Below are 25,450 nucleotides of genomic sequence, written 5' to 3'. Positions count from 1 at the left end.
CACTTGTTAACAAAGTACAGATATCATGTAAAATTCTGAAAGGGCTTCAATGAATACAATTTCTTATTCAAGTTACCTGCACACTAACCGAGCCTTGCCTGAGTTCCTGCATTCCCCCCAAAGCTCGTCTTTTGTGGATGTCATGTTCTTTCATGCCTCTTGGCAGCAGTCACTTTGTCCACTTAAACTAGGGCTCCTGCATCAGATTAATCAAGGGTGGAACCAGTATGAGGCGCCTCCTAACACAGCCCTTGACACGTAGAAGTCATTCAGTAAATATTTGCTGAATTGATCCCAAGCCAGTATCCTGATATAAACTTTTGATTCCTGGTTCCATGCACTATTCTTTGTACCCAGGCTTTTCAAATGGAAGCATTTGAACTGAAGATATAAGGTAGAGTAACAGGGGAGGAAAACATATCTCCCCAGGATGCCAGTTATTCCTGAGAATTAGGGGAGGAAAATGTTTTTGCATTTAATCAAAGCAGATATATTTTGGATGGGAATAAAAAATTCAAATGAGTTTTCAGGGTAAAATGTGAGGCTGCAAAGAAATTTGTCTTTGCCGTGGATCCCATTGGACCATGCCCTGAGTGTCTTAGGGAAAGGGATGTGTGTACTCTTTTGGCTCCTTGAGATACTTTGAGAATATTTGAAAGACACTTCAGCCACCTGCTTCATGTGGAATGCCCTTCTCTGTACTAGCTCTGTGAGACAAGTGCAACTATGCATGAAAGAATTCCTGTTATTCTGTATAGAAGAGGCATTTCACATTTTCGCTCTTGATGGAAGTTCTCTTCTACACATTTATTTGTGTGGGTATATGTTGGTTTTCCAAGGGGAGTTAAATTATTGAAGTCCCTACTATAAATCTATTTATTTATGAAATACTTTGGAATACAGGCTTCTTTGTAAGTTGTATTATGTAGATTAGTCATCCTTCAAGTGGAGTAGAAGAAATGGAAACTCCTATTTCCTGCCCAGCTGAGCTCCATGGGATGCCCACGCATGGTGGGGGTGTGGGGGAGTATGCTGAGATGGGGGTGGGGTTGAGGTGCAGATTGGCTGCGCAGGTGGTGTCAAGCTGTGCTAGCCTGGTGCACTCTCCTCTTCCCTTCCTGTAGCGAAGCAACCACCACGTGAAGATCTCCCACAAGAGAGTACGGAAGACCTTAGTATGCAGGGAACTGCAGCGCTCAGCCACTTGGATCAGCCCACACACACCTGATGACACAGGAGCCTCAGACGTATCACAGAAGCCAGATACTGGAACAACTTAGACCCAGGTAAAGTCTGCTCATTTTTCTACATGAAGTAGTGGCACATCATAGAGAAAACCTTCTCAGAGATTTGTAGTCAAAGGTGGGAAATAGAGGGGAAGATAATGTAGATACATATGAGGTTTTTTTTTAAAAAAAAGAGATCCCAGAGCTAATTGAGAGAAAATCAGGAGTTAAAACAGGTGGTGTAAGGAAAGTGGAGACAGACTGGTCGGGCTCCCTCACCTCATATCTGGCTGACCATAACAGCATGTCTGTTGTAAAGACGTTAACTGAGCATGTGCACCAAAGTGATCCTTGGCTATCTGACTGGCACCCATGTGTTACTTGGCTATCTGACTCTAGTATAAAAGACAATGGCTCTGATCCATGGGGGGCTGAGCTCGCATCTGAATAAAGCATGTCATCCTTGCCAATGGCTCCCAGGATCTTTCCAGTTACCTAGCTCGCGGCCTGAATATGAGGGGTCTGTGACCCAGTCTGCACAGGTTGGGTTTGAAGGGTCTGTGACTCAGCCTAACAGGTGGAAATAAAAAATAGGAGAGGCCAGAGACCATAACTAACCTACAAACCAATGTTTGGCTATCACTAACCTGTGTAGATCATTTTAATCTAAATTTTATTCTTAAAAGGACTTATACTCTCAAACAGTAGTTTTTAACCAGACCAACAGCATCAGAAACTCTGGGGATGGGAACCAGCAGTCTGTGTCTAATAAGCCCTTCAGGAAGTTCTTGCCTGATGCTAGTTAGGGTTTGAGAACCACTGCTCTAAAACTCAAGAATTCTGTGTTTTTTCCCCCACTTTATCCCCTTTTCCATAAATAGGATATAATGTAGTAGAGTTCTTTTTCTGATTTGCTACCTAGACATGGTAAAAATTAAAAAAAAAACAAAGTTTAAAATACAGGGAAGGGTCCAGGTATCTGTATACTATGTGCTCATAGGAAGCACTCAGAACTTTGCAGCATGTGACAGTCCGCTGTAGGCTGTCATTTGTCATTGCAGCACAGTAAACATCCAGTGGGAGATGAGAAAGTTAAAAAAATTTAAACACCCAATAATGGTATCAACAGCTTTCTAATGCTTGCATAGGTCACATTTTACCAGTGAATCAGAGAACAGCTGATTGTGTTATTTTGTCTGTCCAGTACGGTGGCATGATGACATGGTTACTGTTTTTTGTGTTTTTAGAGGTTCTGGTCTCTGAGCACAGGTGCAGCATTACCCAGTGACACTGCAGGGCTGGGCAGCACTGGGCTGACACCTGCCCACCCCTGGCACACACACAAAGTATAGGAGGTCACAGCTGGTAAAGGAATAAAGCTAATTTGCAAAGGAATGACAACACAGAGGCCCCCCCATGTTCCAGAGGACATTACATTCATATATAATACTCTCTACTTCTAAACTTGTTTAACTCAAAATGTTCTGCTGCTGAAGATGAGCTATGCACATTAAGACTTGTTACTCTCTTGCTCAGAAACTTTTAGGATTAGGCAAAATTCTGCTTCCAGAATTAATAAATTCTTTGCCCTATCTTTTAAGTCCCACCACAAAATAACATCAGTAACCTTCACAGGCAAGTCTTCCTAAATGTGTCTTCGTGCATTGCAGGCACTGAGGTGCTGACTTGATTGGGAAAACTTCACCAGAGGTTTCATAGATCAATAGTGGGTGGAACCTTAAGGTTGGGAGAGACCTTAGAGGCATCTAGTCCTACTCCTCACTAATTGATCAGCGTTTTGGGCTCCTAGCTGTTTATAAGACATGGCCCAGGCTCAATATAACACATTCTGAAATCCACCCCCCCACCGCCTCCTCACGTGGAGATACTTTCAGGTGTAAGGAATTCTACCTCTTTCCCAGAGGCCCGAGCCAGTTCTCTGCCCTGAAAGCAATTCCCTTTGGTCTCTCTTGGCATTTACCCTCTTCTCTTTTAAGCAGCTGCCGTTCATTCACTGAGAAGACGATTACTGCACACCTGCCGGGTGCCAGACCCTGTGCCGAGCACGGGTGCATTCTGCCTACAAGTTCAGTAAGGCAAGAGCCAGTACACTAAGGTAAGAAAAAGAAATCATCCAGATTGGGAAGGATGAAGTAAAATTGTTTATTTGCAGAAAACATGAACATCTATGCATAAAATCTGGTGGGACCTACAAAAAAGCTGCTAGAGCTAATAAAGGAGTTTAGTAAAGTTGCCAGAAAAAGATTTACATCTAAAGCAATTTTATTTCTATATACTAGCAATAAATAATTGGGAATTGAAATTTTAAGAAATTTCCAAGTACAACAGTATAAAAAGAATGCAGTACTTACAGATAAATACGTCAAAAAATGTGTAAGACATATACATTGAAAACTATAAAATACTGCTGAAACTAAGGAAGACCTAAATTTATGGAGAGTTTTACCTTGTTTATGATTCAGAAGACTAAATATATTGCTAAGCTTTCAATTATCCGCAGTTTGATCACTAGAATCAACATAATCCCATTCAAAATCCCATCAGGAGTTTTTTTTTTTTTAATAGAAAATGCGAAGCTGATTCTACAGTTCCTGTGGAAAATGGAAAGGACCTAGAGTAGCCCAAACATTATGTAATTTCAAGACTTTATAAGTAATCAGTATAGCTGACAAATAGATCTTTGAAACAGCATGGAGAATCCAGAACTAGATCCACACATATCTGGCAATGAACTTCTGACAAAGGTGGAAAGACAATTAAATGGAGAAAAGAATGTCTGTTCAACAAATGGAACTATTGGCTATTTATCTGCAAAATTCACCCATACCTCGTGTCATATTCATAAACTAATTCAAAATGGGTTATAGACTTTAATGTAAAACCTAAAACTATAAAACTTGTAGGAAAAACAGAAAATTTTTGTTGAACTTGGGTTAGGCAAAGATTTCTTAGATTTGACATCAGAAGCATGATTCATGAAAGTGAAAGTTGATAATATGGACTTTATCAAAACAAACACTTTTCAAAGTAAATGATAAATACAAACCACAGACTGGGAAAAATTCACTACAGAGCATCTGTTTAACAAAGGACTTGTATCCAAAATGTATAAAGAACTCTTAAAGCTCATTTAAGAAAAAAGCCCAGAAAAACATAACCCAGTAAAATAAACACTTTACCAAAGAAGATGTGTGGGTAGCAAAGAAGCACATTTTAAAATGCTCAAGATCATTAATCGTCCAATTTAAACCACAATGAGTTACCACTACACATTTATTAGAATAGCTAAAATTTGAAAGACTGATTATACCAAGTGCCAGGGTTTGTTTTGTTTTTTAATATTCTGGAAACTATATTTTATTTTATTTATTTATTTATTTATTTTTTGTCTTTTTGTGACCGGTAAGGGGATTGCAACCCTTGGTGTGGTGTCCCCCGCACCGCGCTATATAGGATCCGAACCCGCGGCGGGAGCGCTGCTGTGCTCCTAAGCGCGGCACTCTCCCGAGTGCGCCACGGGGCCGGCCCTGGAAACTATATTTGATATATAACAGTATATAAAATTATTTTGTTTCTTTTTTATAGCTGCACAGTATTCTTTGGTTTATTCAATGTCGCTTTTATTGATGGACATTTTATTTCCAGTCTTGTTACTATAGGTAATACTGGAGTAACATAGTTTTGTGCACATATATTTTCAACATTTGTTGTTCCCCAGTATCTTTGTGATAGAGCTTTAGAAGTGGGATTGTTGAGTCAGTGGGTAAATACACACGTAATTTTGGGAGATGTTGCAAAATTCTCATTCATAGGGGTTGTATCATTTTGCATAGTGATCAGCAATGCATGAGAGTGGCTGTTTCCACCACATTCTCTTACCAGCAGAGTACGGGGTACTTCAAAAGCTTATGGAAAGATTCGTATTATCTTTTAATTCTGTTTTTCCACAGACTTTTTGAAGTATCCTCATATGTTATCAGATATTTGGATCTTGCCAAGGTAAATGAGAAATGGTGACTCAGTGTAGGCTTTATTTGTATTTCTTTCATTATGAACAGGGCAGTGTGTGTTTCCATATGTCTACAAGCTATTTATATTTCTTTTCCCAGATCCATTCATTCTTTCAGCCCATTTTTCCATAGGTTTCCTGGCCACTTTCTTCTCTATTTGTGAAGCTTTTTATATTTTAGAAATAGTAATCCCTTTTAATATGTTACAAATATATTTTCTCAGGTTGTCACCGTCAAATTTTGCTTATTTTGCAATTTTTGTGGGGTGGGGGACTGAGCAAGCTTTTTTATATTTAAGTAATCAAATTTATAAATCTCTTCCCTTGTTGCTCCTAGATTTTGAGACATAATTAGGATTTGCCCACTCATGAGACATAGAAATATTTTTCTAGTACAATACTTTTTCATTTTCATTTTTTCCATTCAGGTTTCTGATTCATTTGGAGTTTATCCTTGTGAACCAAGAGAAAAAGATCAATTTTATCATTTTCCATATGGTTATCTAGATATGCCAATGCCACATATTAAAAAGTCTGTTTTTCGGGCCGGCCCCTTGGCTCACTCTGGAGGTAGCGCTGAGGCCACGGGTTTGGATCCTATACAGGGATGGCCGGTGTGCTCGCTGGCTGAGCGTGGTGTGGACAACACCGTGCTGAGGGTAGCGATCCCCTTACTGGTCACAAAAATAAAGTCTGTTTTTCTTCAGCTGACTTTTATTGTATCCCAGATGTCCACTGCAGTGGGGTCTGTTTCTGGATTTCTGTCCCATCCCGTGGTTAGTATGTGTCCTTGGGCTGGTACACTTCTGAGTAATGACAGGGCCTGCCTTGCCCTCTCACTGCGCCCTTCATTGTTCTTCTCTTTAGGCTTTTCCTGCTTCATGCTTGATTGTTCTTCTGAATTAACTTTATATTCAACTCGAAGACATCTCTTTAAAGATGTTCAAATGCTTTTTTTTCTTTCTGCAGTGTAAATGTCCCCAGTTTCCTCAACTTTTGGAAAGTGACTTCCAGACCATTCATTCTCCCTTCCTTTTCCATGAGTCAAGTAACCTTAAAATGTGGGATCCAGAACTGGACCCACTGGCATATGGGTGATGATGGCATGACTGCACAGGATAAGGCTTTTTAAAGGGGTGTCACCAGAATGGGAGGCCCTGTGAACAGCTGGAGCTTGGGCGGGGTGGAGTAAGCAGAGGGCGGAGGGCGCACGCCACTCCTTTCCTGTCTGGACCGGGGTCGGCTGGGGGTCTCGGCACTTTGTGACATAGGGGCCAGCTCTGAGCAGCTGGAGAGGCCTACCTTCCTCCTGTCCCCTGGCAACGGCCCATGGTCCTCTCCCAGTAGCGCACTGGCCACCTCACTCTGGCCCCTTGCATCGCCCATTCTCTCAGCTCCTACGGCGGGCGACCCCATTCGTCGCCTCCCCCGCTTGGATGCTTCCACTCAGTTGCCGCGCTCACCCCCGTGCCGCTCGGCGGTTGGTTCCTTCCACGCAGGCCCCGCCCTCACGGTGTTCACAGTGTTCACTATCGTCACCGTGGTAACAGTGTTCTCAGTGTTCTGTGGCCGAATAGCCGGCCTCGGGGCAGACTGAGTTCAGTCTCCTCTGTGAGCCGGTCTTCATTAGACAAGACGAGTCGTGTGCCGTTCCGCAGCGAAGCGTCTCACCCGCCGCCTATCCATATGCGATGGAGGCAGTTCCTGCCATTGTGCCTCCTGTCGCCTCTTTGGACAGGGCGCTTTGGGGACCCCTGTCGGTGCTGTACACAGCCCTCACAGCCAAGCTGCTGGAGGTGACGATCCCCGTTCCCACGGAGGGACCCCCAGTTCTGGCAGGCGGGTGGACGAGTTCTGAGCGGAGTGGGTGCCCTGACCGACCTGGCCAAGGAAATGGAGTGTGTCAGGCCCGAGGCAGGCAGGACGTTGCTGTGCTGTTTAGGGAGGCTAGTGGGAGTGTATTTGAAGTTTCATCACTTGATCATTTCTTACTGAACAGTTAGAAGTGGCAGGCACTGTGTTATGTTTAAAGCCACTATCCAAACACTGAGAGCCAGTGAGTCTTTTCCCAGTAGCCCCTGGCACTGTTGGGGGATGGGGTCAGTATGGTAGTTAACTCGGGTACTTGTAGAAGGCAGCAAAAACAGTGTGGAGCAGGCAGGCGTTTAATGGACTATCTCCCAGGAAACATTTAAAATTAAGGCGCCGAGTTTTATAGAAGACAGTTAAATTCAGGATTTATCTAGACCAGTTATCAGGAGCTATCTGACTTAGCATTTGTCCTTGTTTACATAAGAGTAGAATAAAATTAAAGTTTAAAATTTTAGAGGAATAACACATCCATTACCATCATATTGGTTTTATTTGCAGCCGTGAAAGTTGATTACTCATAGTATATTAAAATTTTTTGCCTGACATTTTTGTTTTTAAGTAATAAAAACCACTTAACCAAGAGAAAAGTATGATGCGGAGGGACTCTAGCCATGTGTTGGACAAAATGATGTGGCAGTGTCTCTGCTAACTGGAAATATATGCTCAACTTAAAGACATTTAGACTGGTAATACTTAAAAACACTATGAGTCAAACAAGGAATGAGACTGCCAACATCCTGTCCTTGAAGCAGTAAGAGCTATTGAAGCTTTTTGAGGGTGTACTTATCTGGTGGAGTTTGGCATAGAATTTCTATGGCTGACTCTTTGTGAGTGCATTATTGCCAATTTCTTTAAGGCTTCCCATTATTTCTAATATGTCTATTTCAGTTTGTTGCTACATTGCCTGATGATGTTCAGCCTGGGCCAGATTTCTATGGACTGCCATGGCAACCTGTACTTGTAACAGCCTTCTTGGGAATTGTTTCATTTGGTGTATTCTTCTGGAGAACTGTCCTTGTTGTGAGTAAATTAATTTATACTTTAACTCATAAATGCAAGGGATGTTTTATAATCACTGGCCCTTTTATTTGTTTCTTTCTCAGTAACATAAATGCAAATTAATGATTATCGTTCAAGCTAACCTTATAAAATAGTGTAATCTTTGTGTTTTAGACTTAAGTGAACAAGATAACATGTATAAACTCAATTGGAAAAGTTCAATTTATGAATCCCTTCTATCAAAACCTAAAGATTAAGAATGAGGAGGGTGCACGTATGCAGTATTAGTAGAATTGGTAATTCATACAGCCACTCTGAAAAGTAGCTTAGTGATATGTATAAGAAGTCTTACAAGTGGTCATATCCTTTTATATAGTATAATATCATGTCTAATTATCTGTCCTAAAGAAATAACCAATCATGCATTAAAGGTCATGTACAAGGGCATTCAGTGGAACAATACTTAGTAGAGTGAAAACTTGTCACAACCTAATGATCCCTATGGTCGGGGAATTGTTAAATTATTGTATATCCATATAATAGGATATAAGGTGGCTTTACATATTTCAAAGACACTGGGGCACAGAAAGTGCTCACAATTTAACGAACTATATATTTTTATTAATAAAATGTTTAACATCAAATTTAATTTTATTTCTCTCTTTTCTAGGTAAAGAGTAGAGTTTATCAAGGTAAAATTTTAGACTTATTTTGTCTTTTGTACTGTTTCCTCTGTATTGGTGTTTGTTATGAGTTTTATATAAGCTAGAAGTAGATATGATGACTTCTTGTGTCTGATTGACTTATTAGCTCCCGAAAGTTTTAGTTTTCCTGGGTCGCTAGGTTGGATGATGGAGTAGATGGTGATGATACCAACGGATAGGAGATGAGGAAGAATAAATTGTGGGAGTAGAGAGAAGATGATTAGTTTAATTTGGGGCAGCCTGACTTTAGATGTTGATGCAATGCGGGTTTATTACAGGTGAACAACGTTCCTGTGCTAATGATTTAATCAATACATGAAACATTTATTAAACTAGATAATTTGAGGAATAGAAATATCAATCAGTATATTTGCATTTTCATTCTGTTTCTTTTTTTAAATAACATGTATTTGAAGGGATCCCATTTTCTGAGAAGTAATGTGCTTCATGCAGAAAGGAACATCAAGCTATAAGGTTTTACTATATTTCCCATTTTTGAAATAAATTTCAACTAGAATCTCATTTAAATAAGGATTCTATTAGAAGAATGTTTTTCTTAAATTTTAATAACATTTTTATATCCTTATTGCTGTTAACTACAGATGGCTCTTTAAAAAGTCATAAAAGTTTTGAAAAGAAGTTCTTTTTCCTCATAGTGCCAAGTAACATGTCTTTGCTGCTAATACATTGGGTAACAATTTTATTTAGTGACTTATTGATTTTTGCCCCCTTTTTAGTCACTGAACAGCAAATTTCTGACAAGGTGAAAAACATCACAAGAGAAAATCAAGAACTTGTACAAAAGTTGTCAGATTATGAACAGAAGGTATAATGATTTTTTTAGTTTTTTCCCCCATTGTTCCCACTTGAATTATTTCCACTGTCTTATAGTTAACTATAAATTTAGTTATTATAGTATTGTTAAGTCATATTTTCTTATTATTTCCTACCAACCATTGAGATCTTAAGCAGTCATCATATGTGTAAAGCCCTGCTTCCTTCTGTAAGGGGTCGCTTATTTGGAAATAAGTTTTGGTAGAACTATAATTTAGTTTTGAATTCTGAATGCTTTATTTTATATAGATCAAGGAATCAAAGAAATATATTCAAGAAGTCAAGAAACAAAATATGATACTTCGTGATGAAGCAATTAAATATAAGGTAAAATTCCCTTGGGATTACATTCTGAAAATGAAAGTAAAAGTAATGAGTAATTATTACTAATCTTAATATCTTTTTGTAGGATAAAATCAAAACACTTGAAAAAACTAGTGAAATTCTGGATGACACAGCTAAAAGTCTTTGTGTTATGTTAGAATCTGAGAGAGAACATACTGTCAGGAATCGGGACTTGGTAAGAGTTTTGCTGCTAAGTGTTACTGTAGTTTGGCTTTTGAAATATTTTGTATACTGCATGAGTTGAACAGGATATTTTCCATGCTGTTATCTAAAGTAAGAGTGGGAGTCAGAGAAGTTGAACCTACTTATGTCCATTTTTGTGGAATTTTAAGTACTATTATAACTTAAAGTGGTTTTATGGAAGTATTTTTGTCCTCAGCTCTGGGTAATTTTCATATTACTTGGTTCTGTCCTCTGAAACATGTAGAGCAACTAAGAAACTGTAACTATGATAACCGTAACAGTCCTTATATTTTGTTTTGTAAGTTCTTTTTGAGTAAACTTTTTACTTTAGTTTTAGAATTATGTGAAAGTTGCAAAGATAGTAGAGAGGGTTCCTGTATGTCATACACCCAGTTGAGCTTGACCACCTAGCAAAGGTAGTCGTGCCAGGTTTTTCCACTGCAAAATTACTCTTTTTCCACCTTTTATATACTGGACTCTTTGGAAGGAAGTTACTGTGCATAGCCCACAGTCCAAGAGGGGAGAGTTATGGCCCACCTCCTTGAAGAGCCAGTATCTTTAGAAATTATTTGGAATTTTTTCTGTATGTGGAATTTATCTTTTCTCCATCAAATCCTGCCATTTTGAATTCAGGCAAGAGAATTTTTAAAGTGTCTTTGGGTTTGCTTGTTTGTTTGTTTTTTCTCTACCACTAGAAAAAAATTACTAATTTGAATTGGTTAACTTGAAAGTTTTTTCATTTTCTTTGCTTTTGCCTTTCTGTCTGGTCATCTACTACATTACCTCATAACCAGGAAGGCTGTGGATGTCATGAAATATTTGTGCACTCAATTATGGTTCCTCTTTAAGTGCTTGATTTTTGCCCTATGCCAAAACTGGTTCTCATGCTTTTACCTGAAACATACAGGATGACAGTGGGATATATTTTGTTATTGTTTCTTCTTTTTGGCATATATCCTGATGTTTCTACTAAAATCCTAATACATGTTTTGTGTTCTGTTTCCACATGGCAGATATTAGAAAACAGGAAATCTATACAGAAGTTAAACAATGTTATCTCCGTGAACGCTTCAGAATTTTCAGAGGTAAAGCTGACTACAATTCCTACGGAATAGTTATACTATGTTTTAGTTTTGTTGAGGAGCGAAAATTTGATGTGTGCTAAAATATGCAGAAAATGAAAACTACATTGTTTCTGGTTGGGAAAGTGTAAAGTGTTTGTCCTTTGGAATTTATTCACTAATAGGAATGTTTTAACATTAGGTTCAAATTGCTCTTAAGGAAGCTAAGCTTAGTGAAGAAAAGGTGAAGTCTGAATGCCACCGGGTTCAAGAAGAAAATGCTAGGCTTAAGAAGAAAAAAGAGCAGGTAAAAAAAAAATGTCCTAGGTCATGTAAACTAGACAACCGAATACCATTACCTCACGAATATTTTTTCTCAGATCTGTTTGTAAGGTAATGAAATGAGCACACAGAATTCTGTTCTTAGATATGCAAAGTTTAAACTGTGCTTCCAAAACTGAGTGCATGTCTACATTCTTATCTGTTCCAGAGCTCCTGTTCTTCCGTACAATTTATGATCAGAGTGTTTAGTCTTTGTCTTACCAAACATTAACCAACTACTAACTTGAGTAGCTTCAAAGGTGTAATAGATTGGCTTTTTAGACCCAAGAAGTAGGTTTTTTTTAACCCTTCTTCAAGTAGTTAACTGATTCATTGGCCAAGGGAAGGTTACATGATCAGGAGTCTGGACTTGGGAGACGATAGGACATGCTCTTCCATTCCTACTGGAAGTGAGTTATTTGAATTGGCTGCAATTTTCTGAAGGATGCAGTGAACTGGATCAACTTCCTTGACAGATCTGATGTTCACGCTATAGCTCTGAGCGTTAAGACCACTCTCCCCTCTCCCTCACCAAGGGTCTTAACCCATAGTGACAGGTCAGGGAGGGGCTTAGTTTCTTACTTCCCAGTCTCATTCACATTGTTGTAATGTCTTCAGTGCAAAAGCCCTAACCTGTGGGAATTGACATGTTTTGACTTTTCAGTTGCAGCAGGAAATCAGAGACCGGAGTGAATCACATGCTGAATTCAGTGAGCAAATCAAATCATTTAAGAAGTCTCAGAAAGATTTAGAAGTAGCTCTTACTCACAAAGATGATAATATTAATGTAAGTTCGTTCCCATGAATACATGCTTAATTCTCATGAATTCTCATGAAATTTGCTGAATTAAAATTGAGAGGCTCTTACAGATCCCCTTTTGCTTCTTTTCTAGGCTTTGACTAATTGCATTACACAGTTGAATCGGTTAGAGTATGAGTCTGAATCTCAGAGTCAAAATAAAGGAGGAAATGAGTCAGATGAATTAGCAAATGGAGAGGTGGGAGGTAAGATCAGTCTCAGGAGGTTGGACCCCTTGTTGCCTTCCTGTCTTTAATTTCGTATACTGATGCTGTTTCTCAGCTGGCTGAATTTCCTTTTAAGCTTTACAGTTGTAGACACATAGCATTAGATTTCTATATATGTCTGCATTGGGCAGAGGTGGTTTGCTGGGGTGTGATATAGCAATTGGAATGCAAAGAACACTGAAGTTTTTTTTTTTTTCCCCATCCCATTGAGAACTAGTTAACATGCACTGGAACTGTACTGGTCATGTTTTATACCTCTAAGTATTGAACACATGCCATAGGAGAAACTTGTTTCTCAGCTTCATGGAGATGGCATATGATTTTAATACTCGTCTCTGTAGCTGTGTGGTTTAATGGCTTACAACCAGTTTTAAGAGTACTGAGGTGGTTGGAGCTATAAACTAACTTAGGCTGTGAGAGTGGAGGCTACAGGGTAGCTAGTGTTTACTGATGAGGAAAATGTTTCTAAACACAGTCTCCCAATTTGGCTATTGCTTGCATTAGTGGTTGTTTTAAACCACACCTGGTAACAGATTCTGGGGGAGAAAAGAGAAATGACTCTTTCTAAAATAAGACACTTACCCGAGCAGAGACCTGAGAGAGAAGACAGAGCTTCATCTCAGATATTTCTTCTTCCTCAAAAACAGCATGGATAACATTTTTATTGTAGATACTGGGAATTTACTTTTTAAATTATATTTGTAATTCTCTTAAAAGTTAATTAGTCTCGTTAGTTCTGTTGGTTAATTTGTTTTTTTCTTTTAGTATTTGAACACAATTGTTTAGTTTGGGGGAAGTCAAGAAAATATAGAGTTAAAAAAGCAAGGGAAGAAAAAGCAATTAAAGCCTTCTGTTTTTCAGGTAACCGGAATGAGAAAATGAAAACTCAAATTAAGCAGATGATGGGCGTCTCTCAGGTATAGTCCTTTTTAAATAGTCACATAAATGCTTGTGAATTCTTACGATGCCTCACTTTTAAGAATACTTCTCTCTTCTGCACTTTTTAGACACAAACTATAATATCAGTAGTTGAAGAGGATCTAAAACTCTTACAATTTAAGCTAAGAGCCTGGATGTCCACAAAATGTAATCTGCAAGGTAGGTTGCTTCTTGAAAAGAAACCACCACATATTGGAAAGATACAAAATATCATTGGGAAGATGAGGAATGGCTTTCTGCTTTGTTCTTCTCACCCCTGTCGGCACCATCTTCTCAACCACGTTCTGAAGTCCTTGTGCGCACACATAGAGCTCAACTGTCTTATTCTTTACAGATGAAATAAAGCAATTAGAAAAGGACCGCAGTTCACTGCAGTCTGCCAAAGCTGCACTGGAGGATGAATGTAAAACCCTGAGGCAGAAAGTGGAGATTTTGAGTGAACTATACCAGCAGAACGAAATGGCTCTGCAAAAGTAAGAGTTTCATTGTTAGTTGTTAACACAATTGTCATGACTAAATCTGTATACTAATGTAGATAATTTTATCTTAAAGATTATTTACGGTTTTTTCCATCTGTGTTTGGTATGTGTTGTCTTTCCTTCTTTCCGTTTTGTTTCCCATAACTTGCATTTTTCTTTCTGTTCTGACCAGTCGTCAGCAATTGTTGCCTGTAATTCATGTGAGGGGCGCGGTTTACTGATACCAGCGGTCGCTGCTGCACACGTGCTTCTTTTCTGCAGATGCACACCCTGTCTCTAGTCCACCACTTACTCCATTTGCCTTTCTTTGTGGTCAGTTCTGTAATTCTGATTAGTCTTACATTTGTTTTCCTAGCTCTTGATATAGTCTCTTCAAATTCCAGGTGACTTGTATGACATGTTTTTTAGTAGAATAAGAACTTCAAGAGGAATATTTAGTTATTGAAAGTATAGGACTTAATATAATCAAATATTCAGACTAATCATGATGTAATTATGTTAAGGATGTTAGGAGTTTTGAATACAGAAATATCCGTTTGGTGTGTATATTTAGGTATTAATCTTTCAAAATATACCTCTCAAATTTGGAGCTAAGTATCTCTCAAAAGATGTGTTTTTATAATATATTTTGAGGTTTTTCTCCACAAAAATATTTGAATTCCTAAAAATAGCTTGTCTGTGGCATTGCTATTTGTGTTTACTCTTATACTTTACTCAGTCTGGGAGAAGGCCTGTATGGCTGAATAACGCTAACTTCTTAAAATATGCTTCTACGGCCTGATGCTATTAAACACTGAAACCACACCATTAACTTTTCTGTAATTCTGCACTCATCAAGCAGCCAGTTTAGATTTCCAAACTTTGTTCAGGCCAGCTCGAACAACCTGGCCCACTTGAGAGGAACATTCCTCTTTTCATTACCTTTTCTAAGAATAATCATGTCTCTGCCCTAATAGTGTTGTGAATCATGTAAGTGACAGTTTTTCTTCAAGACTCAGGCACTGTGGCACTATTTTATTCAGCTCCTCCAGCTTCCTTTCAGTCACCATGTCTGGTTTGTATTCAACTATCCTCTCCCAAAGCCACTGTGTTAGTTCAGGCACATGTCATCTTTTCTGCCAGTCCCCTAACTAATCACCTGTCTTCAGTCTCCCTTTCTTATGGAACTTCCTCCACACTCTGATTAATTTTCTTGAAGCTGCAAGAGTAAACATTCTAAAATACAAGTCTGTCCATTTCATTATGTGCTTAAACTCTGTCAAGGATACCCCATTCTCTTCAGTATCTATGTTGGACTCCTCAGCAGGTATAGAGGTTGCTCCCCTTACATGGTCCTGAGCTGCCTCTCCAGGTCCATTTCCTGTAGCTCCTTCGGATGCTTCCTGACCTACAGCCACACACAGTACAGTCCCTTCATACCACTCCACGCCTCCTTGTCGTCATGTGTGTGGTTTTCTCTGTAGCAAAAATGTCCTCTAACACTATTTCCACCTGCCATTCTCCTGTTTAGTCAAATGTTTCTGCTCCTTAAAATCTTTTCTGGAGGGAGTGGTGGCATAAATAGGCATAGACACTGGGTGACTACTCATTTTTTCTTATAATGTAACTGCTAAATGTGTTTGAGTTTAAATCTAGTTATTGGTATTTGCTTTCTGTTTGTTGGTTTGTACTGTGTTTCTTCTCTTCTTCCTTTTGAATTGTTTGAACATTTTAAATTATTCTCTTCCCTTGTTTAAGCTTGGGAGTTAGTTACAGGTCATCTTGCTCATCTTGCAATGACATTTCGGTCAATGATGGACCACATGTATGATGGCAGGCCCACAGATTATAGATGTGTAGTAGGCTATAGCATTCAAGTTTGTGTACGTACACAGTCTGGTGTTCACACAGTGATGAAATCACCTAGCAATGCATTTCTCAGAATGTATCCCTATTAATTGACGCGTGACCATGCCTTAAAAGACCACAGAGTTATATCCCAGACTTATCAAAAAGTCTGACATAAATTAATAGATTTACCTCTTTCTGTGCTTTATCTCCTTCCTGACTTAGGTGCTTTTTTGCTAATGTATTTTAATGTTCTGTATACCCCAAACTCCACAAGACTTCTTATTGTCTCTCATGGTGCTGTCCTGCCAATATTCATTCAATTTACACACATATTTATAGTCCCTGTAGTTCTTTATTCACCTACATCTTTGGTCTTCCATTTGGGATCACTTTCATTCTACTGGAACATCCTTTAGTAACAGATTCAATGAGTTTAACTTGGGTCACATGCCTTTATTTTGATTCCATTTTTAAAGGATCTTTCTGCTGGTCGTAGAATTTTTGGCAGTTATTTAATTTCAGCACTTTAAAGATAACCAATTACTTATTTTCTGGTTTTATAGTTTCCTTGAGGAATCTGTTATCATTCTTATTTTCCCTCTTTCAAATGTTTCACCCCTGTCCTAGCACCTTCAGTCATATTTCTTTTTGGTTTTCACCAGTTTTAAGGGGAGGTGCCTAACTGTGGGGTTTTCCCTTTTCCCCTTTCTCTGTCTCTCTTTTGCATTAATGCTGCTTGGGTCATAAACTTCTCTTGAATTTGGGGGTCTTTTTTTTTAACGTATTAATTCTGCCTCATTTTGTCTTCTGAGATACCAATTAAACATGGTAGGCTTTTTAAAAATTATTTCCTCTATCTCCTGCATTCTCAATTGGCTTCATTCTGGATGTTTTCTTTTGACCTGTCTTCCAATGTACTAAAATCTCACTTCAGTTATCAAATCTGCTGCTAAAGTCACTCATTGAGTTCTTAATTTCAGTTACTATTTTTCATTTTATAATTTCTAATCCTCTGCTGAAATTCTTGATCTTGACTTTCACTTCCTTGAATATGTAAGGCACAATAATTTAAAAATCCATGTAAAAATAATCCCATTATTCGAAGCCATTGAGTCCATTTCTCTTGTATTTTAGATTTTGATCACATTGTCTTGTCTTGTGGAGTGCCTGGTCAGTTTAGATTGAGTGACAACTATTGCATATGATAATGATAAAGGAAAATTGATGCCTAGGATGGTGTGATCTTCCTACCGGAAATATTTGAGGTTATTTCTAGCAAGTGGTTGTCACTCAATCCAGTCAGCAGTTAAGATCATTCAATAATGTCATAGTTCCTTCAAAGGACATTGTATTGACAGTTTAATATTCCACGTATCCAGCACTGTCTCTCAACTCAAAGCCTAGGGCTTTTACTAGAGTTCCCCCATCACCAGCAGCCCCAAACTCCACCTCTTTTTTATCTGAACCAGAGATGTTGGAAGCTATGTTCAGTCTCCTTATCTCTCTGCACTGTCTTCAATGTGTGGAGGAACCTAGGGGAAAAGTGGCTTAAAATGCCAGGCTTACTTGTAATTCTGAGATTCCTTTTCCTACTGGATCTTGGCCATACACATGTATCTTTCCTGCCTTATTAGCTCTCTGATGCCTTCAAGCACATTCTTTCTATTTTTGTCTAGATGTTCTAATTGTTCTCAGTATTCTGAGACTAACTCAACCACTATTGGAAGCAAAATTCTCTCTGGTCTTTCTTCAAGTCTCAGTTTTTTTACATTTCTTACTAAACCAGAGTTAGGGAGGAATTGCTCTGTTCTTATATATATCTTTTATACATTAAACTGTGAGCTCCTTTTTTTTAGTGCAGGGATAGTACTTCACCCATCCATTTATCTTAGCATCTTACAAGGTAACTGTTGTATTACAGCCACATGTAAAATATTTGCTGAAGTACTGAATGAGCAGTTATAAAAAATACATAAACCTTTTTCTTTGGTGTTAGTAACCTTTTTTTACTATACCTCTTCTAAGTTTGCTTCTGATTCATAGAAAGTTAAGTTTCAATTTAAGTATCTTGAATCAGAACTAGGGGTAAAGAAGTACAAGGGATACTAGAAAATAGCATTTCTAAGCCATTAAAAGTTGCTCCCTTTACAATCTATGTTTAGTAGATTGACATCATGAACTTGAAGGTTATCAGGTTAAAACCAGTTTCCAATAGATAACACCCTGATTACGAGACGGTTTGGATTCTTTTTCTGTTCAATAAACATTGCCAATACTCAGATTGGTCGCTTTCCTTAATCATGATTCCATCGAAGTACGTAGTAGGAATTCCACATCTGACATGTGAAAATGTTCTACTGTTAATTGCATAGTTACATGGCATGTCCCAAGGCTCTTTCGCTGACTACCTTTTTCATGTCTTGGTTTCAGAAATAGTTCATCCATAACAAAATAAGAAAAGTAACTAGTGGTCTTTCCATGGTAGAAATAAGAGAAGTAATTCTCCCTTCCTTTTCCCTAATAAGCTTAGCTATGCTCGGTTGATTCGGCTGGCTCTCCACACTGAAGTAAGGTGAGCTTTCTTCATCTCCAGCACTAGAGATTGCCCACAGTGTTTGTACATCTGTTTCGTTCATTAGTGAGCAGAGAATTATGAGTTAGAAAATGTAGGTGGTTCTCCAACAGGCCATAGTTTGATTTTTATCCCTAAATGGCAGGTTTGAATTCCTTCCTATGACTTTGTATGTCTGTGTATTTTTGAGAGTAGGATGGGAAGTGAGATTTGAATAGAGATTTCAGCTAGACTGCTGGGAAGAAAGAGAAACACTTTCACTTGACAACCTGTTTTATCTTAGGAAATTGAGTCAAGAAGAGTATGAGCGGCAAGAAAGAGAGCAGCAGCTGTCAACTGCAGATGAGAAAGCGGTTTTGGCTGCAGAGGAAGTAAAAACTTACAAGTGAGTTCAGCTTCTAAAAGTGGTGTCAATGGCTAATGAAACTAGTGTTAGCTTTATTTTTTATAGCCAATTTCATATTGTGTAGAAGAAAATACTTGTACAGAAGCATAAATGTCAGAGGGCATGAATACATTCAGTTCACACAAGAGAGAAACTAAATTTTATACCGAATGCTGGCAAGACTGTAAGGGAACTTAGTTCATGCAAACAGTTTGGGGGAGAGGGGAGTATATATTGCAGTAATTCTTTAAGAGACCGATTTGTTATAGGATGTAGCAAAAGCCATTAAATTTACTGTGCCATTTGATAGATGCAGTAGTCATAACTCTTGGAAGTTTTCTGATAAAACGGGGTAGAAAAGCTTTATCAAGGAGGATAATATTAGGGTTATTTGGGAACATATTGAAGAACATATGAGGAAACTGTAATTTATCAACTCATAATCTCCATCAACTCAGAATTTCTAGCCATTAAATAATAAGGAATTTATGTAGCATTAGTTTTCATCATTGTTTTACTCTATGTATATAACCATGTAAATATGTTTTTATATGTATGGATGAAGTCTTTTAGGGTACAGTTGTTAAGAGTATAGGGAATGTGGCCAGATTGTTTGAATTTTTATCCAGTTGTGCTTGAAGTGGTAAAAACAAGTGTAATTCTTAGGCGGAGAATTGAAGAAATGGAGGAAGAATTGCAGAAAACAGAGCGCTCATTTAGAAACCAGGTAATAATTATACTGTCCTACAGTTGCAGAATTCTTTGGTATCAAATACAGACTGTTATAATGGCTATTATAATGAATTCCAAAACATATTTTTTGGTGTATCTTTTCAGATTGCTGCTCAGGAGAAAAAACTGCATGCTAACTGGGTAAGATTTTCTTTCTTTCCTTTACTTTGTGTGTAATCTACCACAACTGAATTTAAATATATTTTCTCCAACAGGTAAAATTTCATGCTGCAGAAAGGGCTATAGCTGAAGAGAAAAGGGAAGCCGCTGACCTGAGACACAAGTAGGTGATTTTGATATCTCTATTTTCAATGCAGTTTAGTTTTTTAAAGGCTGTACTACGTGGTGTCTAATAAGGAATTGATTTGTATTTCATATTTAAGTCCATTCTTTCTCTATATTCAAGATTATTGGAAATAACTCAGAAGGTGGCACTGCTGCAAGAAGAGGCTGTGATTGTAAAACCAATGCCAGGAAGGCCAGACACACAAAACCCTCCACGGAGAGGTGAGAAACATTTCATAAAAAGCCGCAATCTGTTTTTTGGTGTAAAGCGTATATAAGCTACTTTTTATTTTGTGTGTAGTAGTTATGATGCCCTATAAATAACTTCAAGAACTTACCGAAGAAAAGAAAGGTCTTAAAGTGGTAACAAGACGCTGTCTTCTTCAGGTCCTCTGAGCCACAATGAATCGTTTCGCCCATCCCCTGTGAGTGGTGGAGAATGCTCCCCTCCACTGGCAGCACAGCCACCCAGGAGGCCTCTCTCTGCTACGCTCAACCGAAGAGATATGCCTAGAAGAGAATTTGGTGAGCATTCACATGTGACCTTGAAATAAACTGTTTCAAGAGTGTTCGTTCCCTCTTATTCAAGATTTCTAATGCAAATAACGTTTTAGAATTTGGGTCTTTCCAGTAGACAAAAGCAAATTTCTTCATTTGTCTTGGTGGATAGTCTACTGCAAGATCTACTTTAGAACAGAAAGCATTTACTTATTATTTCTGTGGAGGTCCTTTTCTTGCTTTTTGTTTCTTTTAACTTTTTACTGAGAAGTATAACCCTTTATCTTTAAATGTGAGTTTCCTTTCCTGAATATTATAAAAGTAGCCTTAAAACTTTATAGTTTATGCAGCATATATACTTCTATATATCATCACTATAACCTGAAATACTGTAAGTTTGTTTTAAAAATCCTAACTATGTTGGGCTGAGCCCGTGGCGCACTCGGGAGAGTGCGGCGCTGGGAGCACCACGACGCTCCCGCCGCGGGTTCGGATCCTATATAGGAATGGCCAGTGCTCTCACTGGCTGTGTACCGGTCACGTACAAGACAAAAAAACAAACAAACAAAAAAATCCTAAATATGTCTATAATGCTAGATAAGATATTGAAGTCAGATTATATAGTGAAAAAAATCAGCCTATAGAATTATATCAAGCTGAAATGAAGTACAGGACCAGTGCTCCTAATGTGCAGTGTTTATTGCTGTTATTTCAATCCACAACAGTTCTTATTTTAATTCTTTAAGCCTGTGCATAAATTACAAGTGATTTCCCTTAATTGTATTGGGAGACCCATTTTTAATGCCGCTTCCTAGGTAGAGTTGAACCCAGGTCTGTCCACAATTGGTTTATTTCTTCTGAAAAAATACAGTCAAGGGCTCAGTTATCTCTTTCTCAAGGGTCAGTAGACAGGCCTCTGTCTCGTCCTCAATGGTCTTCTGAGGTGTCTGGGAAACCCTCTGCCTCTGGTAAGGGACCTAAGTGTGTTCAAAGAGTCTAAAGTTATGGTGGAAGGTGAGTGGAGGATTTTTTCACAGTGTACAATCAAAATAAGTCTAAGTGAGTACTCTGGCCTTTGACAGACCCAGGATTTGGTGCAGCTGCCGTGATGAACAGCAACTCAAGAAGCTCTTCCCCTTCTAAGGTGATGGACAAGGGCAAGGTAAATGCTGCAGCTGTTGTGAATTACAATTTGGTATTTCAGGAACATTCAGCTTTTCCTACAGCACTCTCTCTTTGCCTCATCTCCTCTTTGTGTGTTCTATTGTTTATTTTTTAAAAAGCAAACTGTTCCCCAAGAGCCTGAAGGCCCTTCAGTTCCCAGCATTACTTCTTTGGCTGAGCATCCAGGAGCAGTAAGTACATAGAGGTCGAGGACTGGACTGGGTTTGTACTTGGTGTATTTCTGGATAGGATATGAGGAGTACTAATATACTTGGCTTTAAATTGCACTGCACTACTGATCTCACTCTTGTCCTTGATTTGGGAATGTTGTGAAATCTGACTAGTTGGTTGGTTGTTTTTTTCTCCTCTTGCCTGTTTTGGTTAGACAATTAACCTGTTCAGAGCATCTGCTATAATTGTAATTTTAAAAATATGAAAAGTCATCATTTCAACTATATTGTGTGATTCAGTGTTGAATGCTCTTAGGCAAAGTAAATTCATTTTAAGTTGCAAAACCCATCATTATTATATCTTCATTTGGAAGAGTGCTATTTAAGAATTTTTGCACTTGTATGCTAGAGAAAGCCTACTTTGTTTTTCGTTTTTTTTTTTTTTTTTTTTTAAAGATGACCGGTAAGGGGATCCTAACCCTTGACTTGGTGTTGTCAGCACCACGCTCTCCAAGCGAGCGAACCGGCCATCCCTACGTAGGGATCCGAGCCCATGGCCTTGGTGTTATCAGCACCACACTCTCCCAAGTGAGCCACGGGCCGGCCCTGACAAAGCCTACTTTGAATGATCTGAAATCACAGATTGATAACAGAAGAATGTTTGCTGGAAGTGAAATAGTAGTGAAAATCTGTAATTACCTGTTGATTCTGTTCCCAGCAATGGCCTTAAATTATGTTCACATAACTGTATTCTCTTGTTACTTCTGTTGCTGTTATAGCTGGTAAGTCTTCTGATCATACCTCATAGAGCTTCTCTGTTGAAATCAAAGTAAGTTAAAATATTTAGAGTTTCCAACCCAGTTTACCATAGGAAATGATTAGTCAGAATCTTATAATATATAGTATTTCTAATGAATGAAGGTAAGTATTAGAGCTGCGCCTGCCTAATTGTATATATGACATTGTTTCTGTTGCAAGATACTTCCGAGTCCCAGGGCAGGACGCCAGGAACACATATCTCTTGAGAGATCTCTTTATTCAAGGGAAGTTTGGGTAAGACCCAAAAGCCCTTTGAGGCGGAAGACTTTAGAGAGTAGAGACCCCTTTGTTAGAGGCGAAGCACAGGTGGAAAGAGCAAGGGCTTGGAGGCAAACCTGGTATTGAATTCCAGCTTGGCCTCTTCCATGCTGGGGGACCTTCAGCACATTATCTAAAACTCTGTTCTCTCATAATGAAAATAAGATGGTTGTACTTAAGTACTTAGAGATCTGAGAATTCAAGATATACGAAAGCCCTTTTGGAGGTACTCTGACTAGTAGCTACTGGGACGTGTGTAGAGAATGGATTTTTCATTCCTTTTTATCCTCTGCATTCTTAACGTGGAAATAAAGAGCTATTGTGGTGAACGGAGGGAGCGGTGCCTTAGAGGGACATCACAGTGTGTGTGGTGTGGCGTCTTCATTAATCAGGAGGCATCTCCATTGATAGCCTTTGACAGTCCTCTTGCTTTTCCCTTCCGTTCGCAGACACAAACAGTCATATGCTTACAGTGAGACCATGCACTCCTGTGGCATCCCTAAAACCTCTCTAAGCTGTCAATGAGAACAAACGGGGGAGGGTAGGAGATTGTTGCACTGATCCCGTTCTTTGGAGAGGTGTCTGACATCTGCTTCTTTGGGTTTTACCTTTTACTGGTGTTAGTCCTTTTGTCCGTCATACCGAAGTATTTTCAAAACTTGAATTGCTTCTATTCTGCAGGTTAACATGGCTCCTAAAGGCCCCCCGCCTGCCTCCTTTTCCGGGGTGCCCGCCATGAGCTCCCTGGTTGGAGGCCCCATCCCACCACCCATTCGATATGGACCACCTCCTCAGCTCTACGGGTCTTTCTGGCCTCGGCCATTTCCTCCACCATTCGGTATGATGATTTGAATAGTAGTAACTGACTTGTAGAGCATATTCACCTTTTCTCTCTGTTCCTCGCTAAAACAGTTGCTATTGCAGGGCTTTGCAATACAAGGATAAAGCTGACTGAGTACATTTCAATTTTGGCTCAAGTTCTTAGGACACATGGAGTGCTACACAGTCTCCCTGTACTGAGATGGCAGTAAATATCTCGTCTAGACAAGGAAAGGAGCTAGTGATAGACAGAAATATTACTTCTGCAGGTGTTTATTAAACACCCATGGCTATGTACCAGGCTGTGCAATGGATAGAAAGGTGGTTAAGACACATCCCTTTACTCAAGATGTCCTGTAGGTCACAGACACATAGATTCTACAACATAAAGCTTGTGATCACCCATAACAGAAGCATAAGAAATGGGTCACAGAACACAAAAGAAGGAAAGGTTAAAGCCTCCCTCCTCACTTGGGAATAGATGAGAAGGAGTTTTTAAAGAGAAGGTAGGATATAATAGCTATCCAGTGAATGTTGCTGAATTTAGTTGGATGAAGCTAGAAGGTCTTCTCCAGCAGGGCAAGCAGCTTGAATTTGATGGCCTGTGTTAGTTCCATGCTGAGCTATTGCATGAATTTTTACAGTAGTAGACAATGGAGTTTCCTTTATCAAAATTTCTTTGTTGCAGGGAAGACCTATTTCATAATCTGTCACTTTGGTATTATGGTACGTCCAAGTACAAATTGAGCTCTTATGAGAAAAAGATGGCAAGACTGTATAGTGGAAAGAATGCAGGTGTGGAGCTAGGTAGAGCCATGTTTAAATCCTGCCTATGTTCCTTCATGGCTGGCTGGCCAAAGGCACGTAACTTAAAAATGCTGAGCCTCAGTTTGCCTCATCTATAAAACCAGGATGCCACCACTTGACATTCTTGGGTTGTGAGAAATTAGAGAATATGTTAATTGTACCTGGAATCATCTTAATTTAGATAGGTTCCTAGGTATTTTTACATGACTGAATGTTTGTTTTCCAGGTCCTGGTATGCGTCCACCACTAGACTTAAGAGAATATGCACCAGGTGTTCCACCTGGAAGACAGGACCTGCCTTTTTACCCTCGGGGATTTGTACCAGGACACACACCATTTAGACCTTTTGGCTCTCTTCGCCCAAGAGAGTACTTTATTTCTGGTAGCCGATTACCACCCCCAACCCATGGCCCCCACGATTATTCACCACCACCTGCTGCAAGAGACTTACTGCCTTCGGGCTTGAGAGAGGAGCCTTTACCTGCCTCCCAGAGCAGTAGCCAGGACTGTTCCCGGGCATTAAAGCAGAGCCCGTAACTGGTCTGACGGTTGGGGAGAAAGTGGACTATACACTATTCGTTACAGTAAAGGACTTCATTGGCTTCAAAATCCAGAAGTTCACTTTAACATGTTTGTTTTAGAACTAAGCTGCCTTGGCAGTGTGCTTTTTTGAGCCAAACAATTCAAAAATATGGTTTTCCTCCCTAGATAAAAATCGCCTCTTAAGCTAGAGCATCCTTACAATTTTCAAAAGTATAATAAAGAATACCTGTGTTTTAGTTAATGTAGCATATGTATGTAATTGCTAAATGATTTAGAATGTCATGAAAAATATAAACATTTCCTGTGGAAATGCTTTAAGAACATGTATTTCCATTATCCAGTTTTTAGTATGCACCAGATAAATACATAGCAATGGTGTTTCTGACTGTTATGCTAAAAATGTTTACTAAAAGATCACTAAACTTTATCTCTGCTCTTGCTGAAGTTCTCTGTAGTAATAGTTAATAAAAATTTGTTTTATTAATATTTCCCAAGTATGTGTTTCATTTGACTATCATGATATTTGTGACATCTGGGGAACATGTAAAC

At 38.9% G+C, this 25,450-nt stretch overlaps 1 pseudogene; it reads left to right on the top strand.

Annotated features, from left to right (window-relative positions):
• The window catches only part of LOC134390159 (transport and Golgi organization protein 1 homolog), a 37,101-nt pseudogene extending 11,886 nt beyond the window's left edge, over positions 1-25,215 (top strand).
• The last annotated feature ends 235 nt before the right edge of the window (positions 25,216-25,450 follow it).

The sequence above is a fragment of the Cynocephalus volans genome, chromosome 11 (assembly GCF_027409185.1).
Source record: "Cynocephalus volans isolate mCynVol1 chromosome 11, mCynVol1.pri, whole genome shotgun sequence".
Taxonomy (NCBI): domain Eukaryota; kingdom Metazoa; phylum Chordata; class Mammalia; order Dermoptera; family Cynocephalidae; genus Cynocephalus; species Cynocephalus volans.
The sequence above is the reverse complement of the archived record's forward strand: the minus strand, read 5'-3'. Positions and strand labels throughout refer to the sequence as shown.